The sequence below is a fragment of the Bos mutus genome, chromosome 15, assembly GCF_027580195.1.
Source record: "Bos mutus isolate GX-2022 chromosome 15, NWIPB_WYAK_1.1, whole genome shotgun sequence".
In the NCBI taxonomy this organism is placed as follows: domain Eukaryota; kingdom Metazoa; phylum Chordata; class Mammalia; order Artiodactyla; family Bovidae; genus Bos; species Bos mutus.
In genome coordinates, this window is record NC_091631.1 from 67,109,383 (window position 1) to 67,123,318 (window position 13,936).

Here is a 13,936-nt window from a genome sequence, read left to right on the forward strand (position 1 = left end):
TTGAAGTGGTTGAAAAGTTGAAGCTTCTGGAAAGAGAGGCATATCCAAGAGCTGGAGTGAAATTTTTAAGGAGTTTGATTTAGAAGTCTGAGAAAGTTTGCTGGATTTTTGCAGATACTGCCTATGAATTTGCAGAAATACATCTATCAGAACTGACAGAGAAGAAAATGGGCCAGTTTAGGAATGAAGTAAGGGGAAAAACTGGAAACCACTGTTACCTTAAGTCTGCCCCTTACAGAACATCTGAACATGCAAATTTTTCATATGGGAAAAACCTAACTTGAAACTACTCAGGAAAGGGAATTTTGAGATTCAGTTTCACAGATTTTTTGAATTGAAGCATATCATGCCATTACATAAATTTTAACAAGTAATTCAAAATAATTTCCAAAAGTTGATCTAAATTATATCCTATGTACAAATTTCTCTTGCTCTGCACTCTTGTTTGCACTTATTTGTCTGACTTTAATTTTATATGTCTGGTATGTGTAATATAGTATCTTTTTCAACTTTTACTTTCTATTTTCCTGCTTGTAGAGGGACTGAACAGCTTCCAAATATTTACTATGGTTTCATATTTCCTCTTTTGTGAAATGCCTTTTGATGGAGTTTATTCATTTTTTCCCATTTAGCTGAATTTTTTATCCTATAAATTTATGATTTATTTTTATATCCAAACAATTATATTTGTTACAAACATCATTTCTAATTTTCTAAGCAGTAATACTGATTTATTTATCCAATTTTTTTTTTTTTTTTGATTTGCGCTTTCTTTGTCTCTCTACAGACAACCCTCCACATCTACAGACATGGGACCTGTGGATAAAAAGGCCCACTGTACTGTTACATTTTATATAAGGACTTGAGCATATATGGATTTTGGTATCATGGGGGGTAGGTGCAGAAATCCTGGAAACAGTCCCTTGAGGATACCAAGGAAGAACTGTAATTTTTTTTTTTTTTTTGGTTATTCTGGTATTTAAAAGACTTGGAGTCATTTCTCATAACAAAATTTTAGAGATTATTTTTTGTTTGGTTTGTTTCTAAATTAGCAATAAAAATTCCAGACCACTTTCCCAATATTTCCAGCTTGCTTTATGCTTGGAAATATTTTAGTGAGAAGGGGAATAGCTAGCTTTTCTCTATTCTCATATTTTTCTTTGTCCATGTATGTATATGTGTGTGTGCTCAGTCATGTCCGATTCTTTGTAATGCCATAGACTGTAGCCCTCCAGGCTGTTCTGTCTGTGGGGTTTCCCAAACAAGAAAACTGGAACAGGTTGCCATTTCCTACTCCAAGGGATCTTCCAAACCCAGGGGTCAAACCCAGGGATATTTCATGGAAATCATGTTTAACAGAATTTTTCTCACTGCACCACCCAGTGGAAAGCCCATGGTGAGAAGGGGGATGGCTAGCTTTTCTCTGTTCTCACATTGTGTTTCTTTGCCTATTGCAAGTTAACTAGCCAAGGTTTCTGAGAGCCCGGTATGCGAGTACTTTGAAGCTGGAGCAAATTAGGGATAATTAAGGAACAATCATTGTTTTATTTGCCAGGGTATGTCTTAATTTAACATCAGTATTTTCTAGAATTTATGGATATTGGGTGCTCATCCTCTCTTGGCAGTATTTTTAATGGCCTTGGACTGTCCTTTCCAAGATTCAGTTTACGTATTTGGTATTAGTTTTTCCATCATTAACTTTTTTCCTCTAGATTCTTAGACAACTGGCAGTCCATCTTCTCTGTTGATGTCATGTCACTCCTAGAACACTACTTTGGACAGGACATAAGAGAGAGATGGTCAAATTTATCCAATGGCCACTCTCACCTATGAGTGAGACTAATGCATTTGTTGCCCCACTGTTGGTAGTAATAAAGTTCAATCCTATTGCCATCATTTCCCTCCCTTTCATACCCCAGGATCATAGACCATCCTCTCAGCTTTAGATTCCTCAAAGTACTGTTAGTTGCTTAGTCTTGTCCAACTCTTTGTGAGCCCATGGACTGTAGCCCACCAGGATCCTCTGTGCATGGAATTCTTCAGGCAAGGATACTGGAGTAGGTAGCCATTCCCTTCTCCAGGGGATCTTCCTGACCTAACGAACCTGGGTCTCTGGTATTGCAAGTAGGTTCTTTACTATATGAGTAACCAGGAAGCCCAGATTCCTCATAAAGTATGTGTTACACATTATTTCCATGAAATATCCCACCTATATGCCAGCAGACTTACAGAAAATCCTTCACCAAGTTCCCTAACACCCACCTCCAACCCAGAGTGAGGTGAAGGAAAAGCCCCTCTAGCAAAGGAGGGGAAATTTACAACACTTCCTAAAGTAGTCTACTCTGCCATCTTCAAACTCAACTTATCCACACTCCTGAATAGATATTGAGCTATGAATCTGAAACCAGTTTAGGACACTTTCTTTTTTTATGGCCACAATTTTTTAGAGATTGTTGATTTATTTATTTGGCCATGCTGCACAGCATATGGTATCTTAGTTCTCTGAGGAGGAATCAAACTCATATGTACCCCCTGAATTGGATGCTAGGAATTTTAACCATTGGACCCAGGATGACCCAGGGATGTGCCAAGGACTTTTTGTCTTAAGTAACTAATTTATTTTATTTGGAGGATGATTACTTTACAATATTGTGGTGGGTTTTGCCATATATCTACATGAATCAGCCATGGGTGCATGTGTGTCCCCCCATCCTGAACCCAATTCCCACCTACCCCTCCAAACCCATAGGATACTTTTAATTTTGCAAATCCTCACTTTAGAATTTGGAAGGATATGTCACAAAATGGTTTCTTGGTGAAATTTTGTTTTCTCAATCAAATCTGAGACATAAAAAATCCCATATTAACCTCCAACTATATATTACAAATTAAAAAGAATGACTGGCATTTAGTAGAAATTCAATAAATGGAAGGCTTTAATTTGTAATGATTATTTCATAGAAAAAAATAAAAATAAAAATTGACATCTAGATGATCCAAACTCATCAAATCTTAATTTTAAAAGGCCTTAAAAAGATACTTAATTACAAATTCTACCATTTGGATGCTTGCATATCACCTTCAAAATCCTTGTCACAGTGGTGACTTATGAAAGACTGATCTTTTCCCCACCAATCTCTGAATAAACTTCTGGAAGAAGAAAACAAATATGTTTTGTTCTTTCTTATCACTGGATCCTACTGCAATCTGTCCCAACTACCCTGCTCTATCTTAAAAGTCAAAGAAAAAAAGCTTAGTTTATAAGCCTAAAATATATTTTCTCCAAGAGCTAAACTTCTATGAAAGTAGCTTCTCTATCTGAATCTTTGTTTTAATTCAGGCTTGTTTCAACCTTTTTATGAAATATGTGGGTGCAAGTAAAATAGAGCTATTCCCCCCACCCCCAACCAAGCATTACTTTAGAAAGATAGAGCAGTATAGGAGAGAACACAGTGCACTGTATCAAAATGAGTCTTGGCTGAGTCACTAATGTAGACATTTTGGGCAAGTCATATTATCTTGTCAATATGATAATTCTCCATGTGAACACTTCCTCTACCTGTCCTCCCCCATTCCCAAATTACATCTCCACTAGTCATTGCCTTGCTTTAAATCTCCTGCATACTGTAGCTCCTGAACTCCTTGATAGAAAGCGTTTGCTGAGGTTAATCCAGTAGTATGCTGGATTCAGCTCACCACCAGCTTGTAAGAGTCAATTATGTGCATCTGTTCTCACCTCCAGTTCAATGATATTACATTGGTAGACTGAAATCAGCCATGGTGGAAGTGATTACACCATCAGTTCAGTTCAGTTCAGTCACTCAGTCGTGTCCAAATCTGCGACCCCATGAACTGCAGCACAGCAGGCCTCCCTGTCCATAACCAACTCCCGGAGTTCACCAAAACTCATGTCCATCGAGTTGGTGATGCAATTCAGCCATCTCATCCTCTGTCCTCCCCTTCTTCTCCTGACCTCAATCTTTGCCAGCATCAGAGTCTTTTCAAATGAATCAACTCTTCGCATGAGGTGGCCAAAGTACGGAGTTTCAGCTTTAGCATCATTCCTTCCAAAGAACACCCAGGACTGATTTCCTATAGGGTGGACTGGTTGGATCTCCTTGCAATCCAAGGGACTCTCAAGAGTCTTCTCCAACACTACAGTTCAAAAGCATCAACTCTTCGGCGTTCAGCTTTCTTCACAGTCCAACTCTCACATCCATACATGAGCACTGGAAAAAACATAGCCTTGACTGAATGGACCTTTGTTGGCAAAGTAATGTCTATGCTTTTGAATATGCTATCTAGGTTGGTCATAACTTTCCTTCCAAGGAGTAAGCGTCTTTTAATTTCATGGCTGCAATCACCATCTGCAGTGATTTTGGAACCCCCCAAAATAAAGTCTGACGCTGTTTACAATGTTTCCCCATCTATTTTCCATGAAGTGATGGGAACAGATGCCATGAACTTAGTTTTCTGAATGTTGAGCTTTAAGCCAACTTTTTGTTTTTTCAATCATGAGGCTTTTAATTCCTCTTCAGTTTCACCGTCCATTGCTAATACCAACATCAGTTCAGTTCAGTTCAGTCACTCCAGGCTCTTTAGTTCCCATGAAACTTCACGCCAGGTCTCTGTCCATCACCAACTTCGAGCTCACTCAGACTCACGTGTCAGTGGTGTCATCCAATTTCTCATCCTCTGTTGTCCCTTCTCCTCCTGATATTCAGAGTCTTTTTCCAAGAGTCAACTCTTTGATTGGCCAAAGTACTGGAGTTTCAGCTTGCATCATTTCCTAGGCCAGTCCAGAATGGATTTCTCTTGCAGTCCAAGGGACTCTCAAGATTCTTCTCCAACATATACAGTTATCAATTCTGCAGTGCTCAGTGTCCAACTCTCCCAATCCATACATGACTACTGGAAAACCATAGCCTTGACTAGTGAACCTTTGTGTTGGCAAAGTAATGTCTCCTTTTTGAATTTGGAACCAGGTTGTCAAAACTTTCCAGGACTCCAGTTCTTTTAATTTCATGGCTGCAGTCACCATCTGCAGTGATTTTGGAGCCAAAAAAATAAAATCTGACACTGTTTCCACTGTTTCCCCATCTTTTCCCAAGTGATGGGACAGGTCAGGTGATCTTTGTTTTCTGAATGTTGAGCTTTAAGCCAACCCATCTCTTTTCAAGAGGAATTTTCTTCACTTTCAGTTTGTGGTGTCATCTGCATTTCACAGTCGGAAATCTTGATTCCAGCTTGTGTTTCTTCCAGTCCAGCATTTCTCATGATGTACTCTGCATATAAGTTAAAAAGCAGGGTGACAAATACAGATACTCCTTTTCCCATTTGGAACCAGTCTGTTGTTCCTTGTCCAGTTCTTTTTCCCTGACCTGATCCAGTGGATTTATCAAGAGGCAGGTCAGGTGGTCTGGATTCCCATCTCTTTCAGCATTTTCCACCTCTGACCCACACAGTTTTCTAAATAGATGTTTTTCTGGAACTATCTTGCTTTTTCCATGACATCAATTTGATCTCTGTTCCTCTGCCTTTTCTAAAACCAACTTGACATCTTTCCCTGTCCTGGAGAATTTTGGCATTCTTTACTGCGTGTGAGATGAGTGCAATTGTGCAGTAGTTTCCAGCAATTTGCATTGCCTTTCTTTGGGATTGGAATTGAGTGCAGCACTGTCCTTTCAGCCACTGCAGTTTTTCCAAATTTCAGGCAGCACTTTCACAGCATCATCTTTCAGGATTTGAAATAGCTCAACTGGATTTCCATCACCTCCTTCACTAGCTTTGTTCGTAGTGATGCTTTCTAAGGCCCACTTGAAAATTGAGGAAAGTAGGGAAAACCATTAGACCATTCAGGTATGACCTAAATCAAATCCCTTATGATTATACAGTGGAAGTGAGAAATAGATTTAAGGGCGTAGATCTGATAGATAGAGTGCCTGATGATCTATGGAATGAGGTTCATGACATTGTACAGGAGACAGGGATCAAGACCATCCCTATGGAAAAGAAATATGAAAAAGCAAAATGGCTGTCTGGGGAGGCCTTACAAATAGCTGTGAAAAGAAGAGAAGTGAAAAGCAAAGGATAAAAGGAAAGATATAAGCATCTGAATGCAGAGTTCCAAAGAATAGCAAGAAGAGATAAGAAAGACTTCCTCAGCAATCAGTGCAAAGAAATAGAGGAAAACAACAGAATGGGAAAGACTAGGGATCTCGTCAAGAAAATTAGAGATACCAAGAGAACATTTCATGCAAAGATGGGCTCGATAAAGGACAGAAATGGTATGGACCTAACAGAAGCAGAAGATATTAAGAAGAGATGGCAAGAATACACAGAAGAACTGTACATAAAAGATCTTCATGACCCAGATAATCAAGATGGTGTGATCACTGACTAGAGCCAGACATCCTGGAATGTGAAGTCAAGTGGGCCTTAGAAAGCATCACTATGAACAAAGCTAGTGGAGGTGATGGAATTCCAGTGGAGCTATTTCAAGTACCACCATGGGTATTAGCAAATTCTAAAATCAAGGTTTTGTTTTGAAAGTCATTTCTTAAACACCACCTATCAATCCATCCCTGGATTGGCCAATGGAAGGTACTCGTGGAAGATCAGAATGCAAGAAGAAAGATATTTTGTCCCTGTTCCTTTCTTGTTTCAAGCGCTCCTCTGCTCAGTTCTCCTCCACAGTTTCATCAAGCAGGCCCACCCCACAATGAGCTCTCACAAAAGCTATGATAACACTATTTCATGACCCTGACGTTTTAGTTCTGTAATTTTCTCTGTTGCTTGTCTCTGGTTGTCTCTGTACTCTTCACAAATACCCTTATACTGCTCACAGTTCTTTAAGTAGTACCTTCTTTTAATGTCATTTGAACCAACTGGTACGCATTCTGTTTCTTTCCAAGACCGTGAATGATTCATCCCTCAAAACAGTTTTTCTGAAATGACCCAAATGCAGTTTCATTTTGCTAAATATAGTGCTCCTATCCTTGTATAAAATTTGGCATGCAAGACCAATCTCCTTTAGAATCCGTACTCTGAACTATGAAAGGATGGCAGTCAGTCTAATCATTAAATATAAAGTGCTTTCATAAAGTTATACATTTTCTTATTTTCACATGGCTAATTGAATGTTAAAAAGACAAATATTTAGATTTGGGCTACTAGTTCTCTTCCTAGACCAAACACTTGTGATAGTGTTTTTTTCTTTTCTTGAACTCTTAATGGTTTTCACTTTACTTGAGAACCTGAGGACTATTATAGTCATTGTTCTTATTGTGCTATCAATTAGTTTACCTACTGACATTATTTTACCAGGGAAGGAAAAGAAGGGCATTCTGACTTTTAAAAATTTGGCTCTGATGAAAGACAGACATTGAATTTTAATGTTTGTTATATTTTCTACAACCAATTAGTCATTAAAAAAACACGCTGGGTCAAGTAAAATGCAAGGTCTAACCCAGTTTCTTCTCACCCCTTTTCTAATTTTCAACAAGGCAGAGCCTTAGATGCTGGAAATGGTATCCTATAGCAGACTTTGTCTTTAAAGTTTGGAGAGGGTGGGAAGATTTGGGAGAATGGCATTGAAACATGTAAAATATCATGTATGGAACGAGATGCCAGTCCAGGTTCAATGCACGATGCTGGATGCTTGGGGCTGGTGCACTGGGACGACCCAGAGGGATGGTATGGGGAGGGAGGAGGGAGGAGGGTTCAGGATGGGGAACACATGTTTTAAAATTATTAAATTAAAAAAAAAATAAAGTTTGGTTATCTTGCAAGATGTTACATATTTATTTTTGAAGTTTAACAAAACAAAACAAAACATTCCTTTTCTTTACCCAAAGACCATAGGTCAAAGGGAAATATTTTATACACTGATTCTGTCAGATTTATTATGATTCTCACATCAACACACTTGTTTTTAACATGCAGTTTTTTGAAATAACTCTGTGTCACATTATCTCCATAACAATTAAACATTTTCTGAAATCATAGTAATAATTATTTCTAGAGATGCAGAGGGAAATCACCCTAGAACACCCTCCTAGATTCTCCTGTTTTATGCTCAGCTGAATTAAGAGAGAGAAATAGAAAATGCCTTTTATGGTGTTCAAAGTCAAGATCAAAGTTAAGATGGTAACACTGATTCTAGTATATACTTTATAAATACATATCAATAGCCATGAGAAGAATGTTGCCCAAAGATGAAATCAAAGCAGAAATTACTGATGGGAAATAATTCTTCATAAGTCTCATATTTCTGCACATCTTGGGAGGAGAGCTACTGACAGTCTTTGTTATAGGCTACATTTTCTTGACAGTTTGTAAAGTGAATAATTTTGGAAAACAAAGATAGTGTCTCCCTCCAAATCAGAGGGCAGGTTTTCTTTCTTTTTTTTATCCTTAATGTCCAGCATGATGAAAGTAATGTCTCCTTCCTTTGGGACAAGGGTCAGGCGGTCTTGCTGCTTATTTCAGTTTTCAAACTTGGGATTTCTCAGCTATGACACAAATTAACTGCATGTTCAGGGTTCACCTGGGTCTTTTTAATTCACTCCTGGGGAACGTGTGCAGCAAGTGGAATAAGTGTACACAATGCTCAATACTCTATGCTGTGCTATCTGTGCTTTTTAAAAAAAAATCTGACCCAGTTATTGGGTCTTAAGAGTGAGCATTTATGAAAAAATGGCAACCCAAATTGTTAGTTTGTAAATAGGGTAAATAGCAAAATTTCATAGTTAAACATACTTTCTTTTTTTTATTAATAACATTTCTGTGTATTTATAAAGTTTTTCATAGAAAATATTTTAACTAAGTAATAAATAAGATATAATAAAAACATGCTATTGACATGAAACATTTGGAAGCAAATGTATAAACCATAAAAGAAAAATTCTGAAAAACAATAACAATAAGTCTATGTCAAGAAGCTTCAAAAGAGCTATACATCAAACACATAAAATAGAATGAAAATCATAAAATTAGAGCAAAAATATGTTAAATAAAAATCAATAAATTCCAAATCTGATTCTTAAATAATAATAATAAAGGCAATAAATAACTCAGAAAAAATTACTGGACTCAAAAATTACTAACATGTAGAATGTTAAATAGTATGTTTCTACAGATTGTACAGACATCAGAAAAATAAAAGCAGACAACATGAAAAATATACAATAAACTTAATCCCTTGTAATAAATGGACCTATGCTTGAAAAATACTGACCATTAGTGAAAATATGAAACAAGAGGAAATATTTCCCACTATTCATGGTGTGTAAATTGCTTTAACACTTTTGAAAAAAAGTATCTGTATATACTAAAGCCAAATGTACTTAGCTTATGAAATAAAACTTTACTTTTAGGAATTGGTATTGCTGTTGTGTTAGTCACTTAGTGATGTCTGACTCTTTGTGAATCCATGAACTGTAGCCCAACAGATTCTACTCAACAGAAATTAATGTTAACATTTGTTGTTGTTCAGTCACTCAGTTGTGTCCAACCCTTTGCAACCCCTGCAGCATGCCAGGACTCCCTGTCCTTTACCATTTCCTGGAGCTTGCTCAAACCCATGTCCATTGAGTTGGTGATGCCATCCAACCATCTCATCCTCTGTCATCCCCTTCTCCTCCTGCCTTCAATCTTGCCCTGCATCAGAGTATTTTCCAGTGTGTTGGTTCTTCACATTAGGTGGCCAAAGTATTGGAGCTTCAGCTTCAGCATCCGTCCTTCCAATGAATATTCAGGATTGATTTCCTTTAGTACTAACTGGTTTGATCTCCTGGAAGTCCAAGGAACTCTCAAGAGTCTTCAACACCACAGTTCAAAAGCATCAATTATTTGGTGCTCAGCGTTTTTTATGGTCCAACTCTCATATCCATACGTGACTACAGGGAAAACCATAGCTTCGACTATACAGACCTTTGTCGGCAATATCTCTGCTTTTTAATATGCTGTTTAAATTTGTTACTCTTTTTGCAATTGCCAAAAAGCAAACAAACAAACCCAAAGCTAAAGACTACCCTCATGTCCATTAACAGTGGAAAAAAATACCATACAGATATTTCATTTGCATTCCAATCATGGTAGTGAAAACAATTACATGAAATTCAATCTCACAAATATAATGTGTAGAGGAGTCTTTTGGACTCTGTGGAGAGGGAGAGGGTGAGATGATTTGGGAGAATGGCATCAAAACATGTATAATATCATATATGAAATGAGTCGCCAGTCCATGTTCGATGCACAATACTGGATGCTTGGGGCTGGTGCACTGGGACGACCCAGAGGGATGGTACGGGGAGGGAGGAGGGATGAAGGAGGAGGGAGGAGGGAGGAGGGAGGAGGGTTCAGAATGGGGAACACGTGTATACTTGTGGTGGATTCATGTTGATATATGGCAAAGCCAATACAATATTGTAAATTTAAAAAATAAAAGAAAAAAAGAAAAAGATCCAGACACAGAAGAGTACACACTGGATTATTCCATGCACATGAAATAATGAAAAGGCAAAATGGTGTGATGCTATTATAAGTCAGGGTAGTTGTTATTCTGGGTTTGTTAATGACTGGAAGACAAGGGAAATGGTTCTGTGGTGCTAGCTAGATGTTGATTTCACAGGTGTGTTCAGTTTCAGAAAATTCATTACACTATTTACTTAAGACTAGGTTTAGTTTTCAGAATGAATATTTTTCATTAAAAAATGTAAGAATCACCTCTTTCAAATTATTATGCTAGATATTGTTGAGGCAGAAAATATGTAAAATAAAAGTTTTCTCATAGCAAGAGACATAAAATTTAATGCAAATATAAAAATGAATATATTTAAACATAATGATACTTATATGGTTTTTCTAAGAGTAGTTGTAGAAACACTACTTTTAAAAAACTTTTAAATAAACTTGACCTTTTAGGTTCATAGAAAAATTGAGCATAAAATACAAAGAATTCCCATAATCCCCTAGAACCAAACACACCTCTTCCACCATTCACATTTCCCTCCGGAGTGGTATGTGGTATATTTGATACAATCCATGAATGTACATTGGCAACATTAGTATTACTTGCAGTCCATAGCTTATATTAGAATTCACTTTTGGTGTTATACATTCTATGAGATTTGACAAATGTGCAGTGACATGTACTTTGGATGTACATGTACATCTACTATTACAGTATCATATGGAATAGTCCTGTCCTAAAAATCCTCTGTCTTCCAACTATTTATTCATCCCTCCCTACTCCCTAACCCCCAGAAACTACTCATATTTTTTCTGACTTTTTCATAATGTTATGGAATCATACAGTATGTCACCTTTTCAGATTGATTTATTTCACTTAGTTATATGTATTTAAGATTCTTTCATATTTTTCATGGTTTGTTATCCCATTTCTTTGTAGTGCTGAAGTTGTCTAAATGTACCTACCACAGTTTATCAATTCACCTACTGAAGGACATTTTGGTTTTTTCAGGTTTCAGCAATTAAGAATAAAATTGCTATGAACATCTGCCTGGAGATTTTTGTGTGGACCCGTTTCCAGTTAGTTTGGATAAATACAAAAGAGTTTGATTTCTGGATTGAATATTAAGAGTATGTTTAGTTTTGTAAAAACCACCAAAATGGCTGTAACATTTTTCATTTTCACCAGCAATGAATGAGAATTCCTGTTGCTCAACATCCTCCTCACCATATACGTTGTCACTATTTTGGATAATGACCATTCTAATAGGTATGTAGTGATAACTCATTGTTATAATTTTCATTTCCCTCATGAAATCTGATGTACAACATCTTTTAAATGTTTATCTGTCATCTATATATCTTCTTACTGAGGTGTTTGTTCAGGTCTCTTGCACTTTTCTTAATTGGGTAGTTTGTTTCTTTATTATTGAGTTATAAGAGTCTTTTGCATATTTTGGATAACAGCCCTTTTGAAACAGTCTCCCGATCTGTGGCTTGTTTTCTTATTATCTTGACAATATCTTTCACAGAAAAGCACTTATTTTTCATTGTATTTTGAATTAATTAAATTTTTTAGCTTTTAAACCATTTGCTAACCCCTGCATAATAAGAGGTTGCAAACATCCTACTGAAAACCAGTAGAATTATATACCTTAAACATTTTCATAGCCCAGGTCAATGAGTGAAATCTCAGCACTTCCAAATTATAAAGTTATTTAGAATTAATCATCCTACAATTTTGTTATGTTTTTGAAAAAAAAATATAGTTAATAATATTGAGTACCCTCTCTGTGACAAAACTGCGTGGATCACTAGGGATACATCACTTCCTTAATACTCATTAACACTGAGTAAGTTAATATTGTAAACATATCCAGGAAAGAAACTTCTTACATCAGACAGGCATTTGCAAGGTGTTACTGTTTCTGTGCTGTGCTCAGTAGTGTCTAACACTTTGCAGCCTATAGACTGTAGTCTACCAGCCTCCTTTGTCCATGGGAATTCCAGGCAAGAATACTGGAGAGGGTTGCCATTTCCTCCTCCAGGGGATCTTCTCAACTCAGGGATCACATTTTTTTTTTTTTTTTTGTGGTGAAAGGGCTTGTGTAATTCAATGAAGCTATGAGCCATGCCATGCAGGGCCACCCAAGACAGATGGGTCATTATGAAAAGTTCTAACAAACTGGCCCACTAGAGGAGGGAATGGCAAACCACTCCAGTGGAAAGCCATTCCCATGAACAGAATGTAAAGGCAAAAAGATGACACAAGAAGATGATCTGGCCAGTCAGAAGGTGTCCAATATGCTACAGGAAGAACAGAAGGCAATTACTAACAGCTCCAGAAAGAATGAAGCGGCAGAGCCAAAGCAGAAATGATGCTCAGTTGTGGTTGTGTCTGGTGGCTAAAGTCTGATGCTGTAAAGAACAATATTGAATAGGAACTTTGAATGTTAGATTCATAAATCAAAGTAAATTGGATGAATCAAGCAGGAGGTAGCAACAATGAACATTGGTATCTTGAGAATCGGTGAAGTATAATGGATGGGAATGGACAAATTTACTTCAGATAACCATTATATGTACTATTGCGGGCAAGAATCCCTTAGAAGAAATGGAGTAGCCCTCATAGTCAACAAAAGTGTCCAAAAAGTAGCACTTGGGTGCAATCTCAAAAACAAAATAATAGCCTTGGTTTGTTTCCAAGGCAAACCATTCAACATCACAGTAATCCAACTCTGTGCCCCAATAAAAAATGCCAAGCGAGCTAATGTTGACCAGTTCTGTGAAGACCTAAAGATCTTATAGGACTAACAACCAAAAGTGATAACTTTTTCATTGTAGGGGATTGGATGCAAAAAAAGGAAGTCAAAAGATACCTGGAATAACAGACAAGTTTGGCCTTGGAGTACAAAATGAAGCAGAGAAAATGCTAACATACTTTTGTCAAGAGAACAAACTGGTCATAGCAAACACCCTCTTCCAACAACATGAGATGACCCTACACATGGGCATCACTAGATCATCATATTTAAATCAGATTTTTTATATTTTTTGTAGCTGAAGATGGAGAAGATCTATATGGTCAGCAAAAACAAGAATGGGAGGTGACTGTGGCTCATATCATGAACTCCTTATCATAAAATTTAGGCTTAAATTGAAGTAGGCCAAACTACAAGCCATTCAGATCTGACCTAAATCAAATACTTTATATGATTATACAGTAGAAATGATGAATAGATTCAAGGGATAAGATCTGGTAGACAGATTGCCTGAACAACTTATTGACAGAGGTTTGAAACATTGTACAGGAGGCAGTGACTAAAACTATCCTGAAGAAAAAGGAATGCAAGAAGGCAAAGTGGTTTTCTGAGGAAGATTTAGGAATAGTTGAAGAAAGAAGTGAAGTGAAAGGCAAGGGGGAAAGGGGAAGATATACTCAATTGAATGTAGAATTCCGGAG